We start from the raw sequence: 8,134 nt of genomic DNA on the forward strand, positions 1-8,134 counted from the left end.
CCTGAAAATAAAATAATATTAAAATCAGCCAGGAGTTTCCTATTCATCCACAGAAAGAAGCATATGCGTGCGTTCTTCCTAGAATTGCATCGACTGGATTCGGCCAGGAAAAGAGGGACGAGGCGATGCCGCGCTTGCGTTGCCGATGCTTTGGAGGTCTCCCTGTCGTCCATGCCTCCGTTTCGCACCGGATGAGGGGTCCAGGAGCGGCGTTACAAAATTTTATACACCTAAGTCAAAAAAAAAAAAAGAAAAAGAAAACACAAGCCAATCTTAACTTGTTTACATCGATAACTGTTAGTATTTTTCTGTATATTTTATCAATGTTACCGTAATGTAAAAAAAAAATACCTAAATGTTAAAAAAATTTGTAAGTTTCCATAAATAATGTTAAATGTTGCTAATAAGTAATAGGAACATTAATAAAGATTGCGTCAGGTCACACTAAGTGCCCTGAGCAAGTTTAAACATCAAACATCAAAAGCCATTATAAATAAGACAAGAACTGCGTCAATTAAACTTGATTGGATTATTGGCTGCAAAAGCCGGCTTGCCAAAGAATGCAAAGTGACGATCCTAAAACAATTAATCATGCCAATTTGGTTTTATGCTTTTCCAGTCTGGGGTGCCCTGGCTTCTGACTCATTAGTGAAAAAGATACAAACACTCCAAAACAAACTAGTGAGGAGGGCAGTTAGGGCCACAATATATACAAGAAACGACAATATCAGAAGTGTATACAATATCAAAACTGTCGAGGAGGTTTACGAGAAGGCTAGCGGCCGTCTCGCTAATTCACTTGTGGATCACTCAAACTCCGAAGTGGCCAGACTGCTGACCAACCCCCATGTCCCTAATAGATTGAAATCTAGCCGCCACAGATATGACAATCAACTCCGGAAGTTTATCCTCCCGCGTTGTAATGGACAACGTCAAGAACAACCAAATCCAGATCTGGATCCTACTCGATACTATTCCGAAGCTGAACGCAAAGTTATAGCAGAGAAGTATGTACCCATCCTGAGGAAAGGACTTCCTACTCTGCTGAGGTTAGAAAATGAAGAACAGGAAAGACTGGAAAAGGCTAAAATGGACAATAGAGAGGCCGAACGGAAGAAAAAACCATACAAACACCCGGACAGATTCTGCGAACTACAAATAAACGTGTACAGAAAAATGTATGCTCAAGGGAAATTTACTAGGGAAACAATACTTGAAAGAATCAGGGGCCAACCATTGGGTATACAAAGAATTATAGTGCCAGACCACAGAGGGGATGTAGAGGAAGGCGTCCTCCAGCCGGATGGTTAAGACTTGATCCAATGGTACAGCAAAAATCCAGAAAGTATAAACCTACAAATAAAACTAATTAAAAGCAGCCAAAACATAACTTAAACCACTTACCAAATCACCTCCAAGCAAACCAATCAAAACCTGCAAATAAAATACAATCAAAATCAGCCAAAACAGAAATAAACTCGCTTACCAAATTCAACGCACACCTCCAAATAAACCAATTGAACCTGCAAATAAAATACAATTAAAATCAGTCAAAACACAAATTAATTTACTTACCACGCTAGCTTCCAAACAAACCAATCACAATCTGCAAATAAAATACAATTAAAATCAGCCAAAACAGAAATAAACTCGCTTACCAAATTCAACGCACACCTCCAAATAAACCAATTGAACCTGCAAATAAAATACAATTAAAATCAGTCAAGACACAAATTAATTTACTTACCACGCTAGCTTCCAAACAAACCAATCACAATCTGCAAATAAAATACAATTAAAATCAGCCAAAACAGAAATAAACTCGCTTACCAAATTCAACGCACACCTCCAAACAAACCAATTGAACCTGCAAATAAAATACAATTAAAATCAGTCAAAACACAAATTAATTTACTTACCACGCTAGCTTCCAAACGAACCAATCAATATCTGCAAATAAAATACAATCAAAATCAGCCAAAACATAAATAGACTCGCTCACCAAATACAACGCAAACCTCCAAATAAATCAATTGAACCTGCAAATAGAATACATTTAATAATCAGTCAAAACACAAATCAATTCACTTACTACGATAGCCATCAAACAAACCAATCAAAACCTGCAAATAAAATACAATCAAAATCAGCCAAAACAGAAATAGACTCGCTTACCAAATACAACGCAAAACTCCAAATAAACCAAATGAACCTGCAAATAGAATACATTTAATAATCAGCCAAAACACAAATTAATTCACTTACTACGATAGCTTCCAAACAAACCAATCAATAACCTGCAAATAAAATACAAACAAAACATAAACCTGAAAATAAAATAATATTAAAATCGGCCAGGAGTTTCATATTCATCCACAGAAAGAGGCATATGCGTCGCCGTTCTTCCTGGAGTTGCATCGACTGGATTCGGCCAGGAAAGGAGGGACGAGGCGATGCCGCGCATGCGTTGCCGATGCTTTGGAGGTCTCCCTGTCGTCCATGCCTCCGTTTCGCACCGGATGAGGGGTCCAGGAGCGGCGTTGCAGGGTTTTTTATGCCTAAGTCAAAAAAAAAGAAAAAGAAAACACAAGCCAATCTTAACTTGTTTACATCGATAACTGTATAGTATTTTTCTGTATATTTTTTCTGTATATTTTATCAATGTTACCGTAATGTTAAAAAAAATACCTAAATGTTAAAAAAATTGTAAGTTTCCATAAATAATGTTAAATGTTGCTAATAAGTAATAAGAACACTAATAAAGATTGCGTCAGGTCACACTAAGTGCCCTGAGCAAGTTTGAACATCAAAAAAAAAAAGATCTTGACACAGGGGAATTCCAAGACAGTTCTGGGCCAAACAATCTTCAACGACAGCCACTTCACCAATTAGCATGCACAGCGAAATGCTCACTGCCAACAATACTGATCAGATTGAGCAGCCTGACCTATTCCCATGGCAGGAAGTGCCAAGGAGTAAGAGGGTACCTTCCATTTACATCTCAGGAGTAAAAACAATAGTACCTCTTTTGGAAAAACTAAACTACACAGCAGGAATAGGTAGATTTACAACCAAAAGTACCCCTGGGAATGGGATCAGAATACAATGTGCTGACATGGATGCCCATAAAAAGATCACCACACTCCTCAACGACCAAAAAGTACCAATGCACACGCATCAGCAGATTGGGCAGCGGGGTGTTCGATATATACTTCGACACTTGCATTACTCAACAACAAGGGAGTGGATTTCCTCTGAGCTTAAAAAAAGGCACTACATCGTGAGATACACCAGCAATATGAAACATAGGTCTACAGGTCAGCCTATAAATATGTTCGAAATTGAAATTGAGCATAAACAGGACGGTTCTCATGATGAAATCTTAAAAATTTCCGAGCTAGGTGGACAGGCAGTGGCTTTTGAGAGGAAATGGGTGACTAGGGACCCGCTTCAGTGTCATAGATGTCAGGCCTACGGACACACTAGGAACTACTGTAAAAACGCACCCAAGTGCATGAAGTGCGCCAGTGACCATCTCTCAACTACATGCACCAAACCCAGATACACTCCTGCTAAATGTGTTAACTGCGGCGGAGAGCATGTCAGTTGTTTTAAGGGTTGCCCGGCCTTCAAAGCTGCCAGAAGCAAGCTCAAAATCGACAAAATTGTCAATATGGACAGGAGCATAGGGAAGGCACTAGGGAGGCCGAGTGTATGGGAGGAGATCTCCAGGCACCCCCAACCAAACAGAGGGGGCCCCACTACTGCAGGTGACCATCGAAAGGATGAGGGCGACTATGTCGAAGGGCGGAAAATTCCAGGGAGGGGTTTCACTAACCCTTTCTCAGGCAGAACAGTCCAACCCAAGCCGAGCCTCCACAGCACTGAAATAAAAAAAAGGCTTTCTAAGATGAGAAACCGAGAAAGGAGCAAGCAAACATCCAGCCATAAGAAGGACAGAATAGGGAAGGGACGGGCTCCAAAAACCGGTGACACGAATGTCAACCCAGCCGCCAGCCACCTAGAGAAATTCCAGAGTAGACTGAGGGAGGAGCAGATGGCGATCTCGCAGTCTGCAAAAGTAATGACAGAGGGCCCCGCTGAACAGGAGAACAAGCGGTTTGAAGACAGGCTCAATGTAATTGAGCTCAGTATTAAGGACATCATGGCGTCAATTAGCCAAATTCACACTCTACTGCAAAACCCTCCCCCCAAAAATACTGACAATATAAATAACACTACAAACAATTCTGAACATCACAAAACAACAAATATCCTCAATCAAATAGAAAACAAACAATAAAACAACTCATTGCTATACATTATATCTAACTAAACTAGCCAATAATTTACAGACATGAACACAAACAATAATAACGCAAACCATTTCCCACATTCCAATCACTTTCCGCCACAAACTCTTGACACGACCGGGGCAAACCTGCCCAACTCCAACAGGCTTAAAATAGCTTTCTGGAACGCCTGTGGGATCAAAAATAAAATGGCTGAACTTGAAACATTCATGACAAATGGGGACATACAAATTATGATGGTTATTGAAACTAGAACTAAACAGAGCGCTGACCTACTGAAAATACCAAACTATATCTCATACCACACTGCCAATCCTATAAACCACAAAAAAGGGGGGGTCGTGGTATATGTGAAAGAAAATGTTAGACATGCTGCACTGGAACCCATTAGCACCGATTTCCTTCAATGTACCCCAATTGTAATAATCCCAATAAACAACAAGAGGAGAAACATGATCGTGGTTGCACCGACGTACTGCCCACCTAACTTCAATTGGACTGAGAATCATTTCAGATCACTACTCCTGCATTTTGACAACATATTGGGGGGTACCTCCGGGTTCATTTGCTGCGGAGATTGGAATGCTAAGCATCCATGGTGGGGGAACCCCAGATCCTGTAGGAGAGGACGTGCCCTGATGCAAGCTGTGAGCTCTGGAGCCAGATACAACATCCTGGCCACAGGAGGTGCCACCCACTATCCATACGACAGCAGAAAAAGACCCTCAGCCATCGACTTTGCAGTTTGTGGGGGTATTACAGTAAATAGGATGAAAATCCATTCATGTAGCAGTCTGGACTCCGATCACCTGCCAATAACCATCGAAATGTGTACAAATGGGGCCGACACATTCACCCAAAGTTCTATAGGCAGACGACTAATTACAAAGAAAACAAATATTAACAGAGTAAAAGAGCACTTGGAACAGACCATAAACTTAAACACGGAAATTCACTCGGGACTGGATATTGACGACGCAGTAAAAATACTAACTACAAACATACATGACGCGATAAAACTAGCCACTAAAAATGTAAACTCCAATCAAAGATTAAGATCTGGGAATTCAAACAGCCAACGAAGGATGGACAAAGCACGCTATAAACTAGACGATGAAACTAAAGCGCTTCTGCAAATAAAAAACGAACTGAACCTCAGATTTAAAATATTCCACACAGAAGAGGCTAAAACACTGTACAAGGCCGCCCAGAACACCCTCAGGAAAAAATTACAAAAATTAAAAACAACATAATCAGCAATTGAAGGTATAAACACGCAAGACAGATACAAAATGGCAAAGCTCTGGAAAGTAACAAATACAATCAAGAGACAGCCACAACCAAACTGGCCCATTTGCACGCAGACGGGGAACTCTAACCAACGACCCGTATGGACCAAGAGTAACGAAGAGAAAGCCGAAGTATTTGTCTCTCACTTTGAACAACGATTTAAGCCCAGACATACAAGCTCAGAAAAGGAACGCGAGACGACACAAAAAGACCTAGACATTGAGAAACAGAAGCTGACGGATGCAGCAACAAAGACACAAACACGTCCTCTCAGACCATTTACACTCCCAGAACTGACAACCGAAATTAAAAACTTGATCTTGAATAAATCCCCAGGTAAAGACAGAATAGACAATGTGTTAATCAAGGCTCTCCCAAAGAAAGCCCTACTATATATTCTCCTGATCTTCAACTCAATGCTGAGATTGGGTCACTTCCCGCAAGCTTGGAAACACGCCACAATCACATTACTTCTTAAGCCAAATAAGCCTGCTCAGTCGGTAACATCCTATCGCCCAATCAGTCTCCTTTCTGGATTAGCTAAAACCTTTGAAAAACTTTTTATTAAACGATTATTTGACTTTGAGGATTTCTCTAGAGCCCTTCCCACACATCAATTTGGGTTTCGAAAAGAACATGCCACTGAACAACAGCTAGCAAGAGTAACGCAATTCATTATGGGGGCCTTCGAAGAAAAACAATACTGCTCAGCTGTTTTTATAGATATATCTGAAGCGTTTGATAGAGTATGGCACACCGGTTTGCTATATAAGCTATCAAAACTGGTGTCTCTTCAGGCCTTCAAGCTACTAGAAAGCTACCTAAATGAAAGGACCTTCGAAGTAATTACCAACAATGGTATTACATCGAGAATTGGAAAAATAAAAGCCGGGGTTCCTCAGGGCAGCAATTTAGGTCCACTTCTATACAGCATTTACTCATCTGACGTTCCGCTACCAAACTGCTTGAATGGATATCACCCCACTTCGATACCGGTACTAAGGGAAAAAAACAGAATGTTAGCTACGTATGCAGAAGACACAATTATCATGAGCAGAGCGGACTTCCCCTTGACAGCGGCAAAAATGAACGAACAATATTTAAATAAGTTCAGTGTTTGGGCTAAAAAATGGGAAATGGGCATTAACGAAAAGAAAACAGCCCACGTATTTTTCAAACTGAATAAACTTAGCAAAACACAGCAAGAAAGTACGCCTAAATTAAATGGACAAAGAATTCCTAACAAATTCAAACAAATGTATCTTGGGGTTACGCTCGATAGGAAACTTAGCCTTAACCACCATGTCAAAGCCATTATAAATAAGACAAGAACTGCGTCAATTAAACTTGATTGGATTATTGGCTGCAAAAGCCGGCTTGCCAAAGAATGCAAAGTGACGATCCTAAAACAATTAATCATGCCAATTTGGTTTTATGCTTTTCCAGTCTGGGGTGCCCTGGCTTCTGACTCATTAGTGAAAAAGATACAAACACTCCAAAACAAACTAGTGAGGAGGGCAGTTAGGGCCACAATATATACAAGAAACGACAATATCAGAAGTGTATACAATATCAAAACTGTCGAGGAGGTTTACGAGAAGGCTAGCGGCCGTCTCGCTAATTCACTTGTGGATCACTCAAACTCCGAAGTGGCCAGACTGCTGACCAACCCCCATGTCCCTAATAGATTGAAATCTAGCCGCCACAGATATGACAATCAACTCCGGAAGTTTATCCTCCCGCGTTGCAATGGACAACGTCAAGAACAACCAAATCCAGATCTGGATCCTACTCGATACTATTCCGAAGCTGAACGCAAAGTTATAGCAGAGAAGTATGTACCCATCCTGAGGAAAGGACTTCCTACTCTGCTGAGGTTAGAAAATGAAGAACAGGAAAGACTGGAAAAGGCTAAAATGGACAATAGAGAGGCCGAACGGAAGAAAAAACCATACAAACACCCGGACAGATTCTGCGAACTACAAATAAACGTGTACAGAAAAATGTATGCTCAAGGGAAATTTACTAGGGAAACAATACTTGAAAGAATCAGGGGCCAACCATTGGGTATACAAAGAATTATAGTGCCAGACCACAGAGGGGATGTAGAGGAAGGCGTCCTCCAGCCGGATGGTTAAGACTTGATCCAATGGTACAGCAAAAATCCAGAAAGTATAAACCTACAAATAAAACTAATTAAAAGCAGCCAAAACATAACTTAAACCACTTACCAAATCACCTCCAAGCAAACCAATCAAAACCTGCAAATAAAATACAATCAAAATCAGCCAAAACAGAAATAGACTCGCTTACCAAATACAACGCAAAACTCCAAATAAACCAAATGAACCTGCAAATAGAATACATTTAATAATCAGCCAAAACACAAATTAATTCACTTACTACGATAGCTTCCAAACAAACCAATCAATAACCTGCAAATAAAATACAAACAAAACATAAACCTGAAAATAAAATAATATTAAAATCAGCCAGGAGTTTCCTATTCATCCACAGAATGAAGCATATGC

General features: G+C 40.4%; 1 long non-coding RNA gene across 1 annotated transcript; it reads right to left on the reverse strand.

Annotated features, from left to right (window-relative positions):
• Positions 1–7,609: 7,609 nt before the first annotated feature.
• On the reverse strand, positions 7,610–7,874 carry LOC113566990. Its single transcript, XR_003409291.1, has 2 exons — positions 7,835–7,874; positions 7,610–7,783 (listed from the first exon to the last, which is right to left on the reverse strand). It is a non-coding gene; the product is annotated as an uncharacterized LOC113566990 (long non-coding RNA).
• Between the last annotated feature and the right edge of the window lie 260 nt (positions 7,875–8,134).

This window comes from Drosophila persimilis, unplaced genomic scaffold (assembly GCF_003286085.1).
Source record: "Drosophila persimilis strain 14011-0111.01,24,50 unplaced genomic scaffold, DperRS2 tig00001480-arrow-arrow-pilon, whole genome shotgun sequence".
NCBI classification, from domain to species: Eukaryota; Metazoa; Arthropoda; class Insecta; order Diptera; family Drosophilidae; genus Drosophila; species Drosophila persimilis.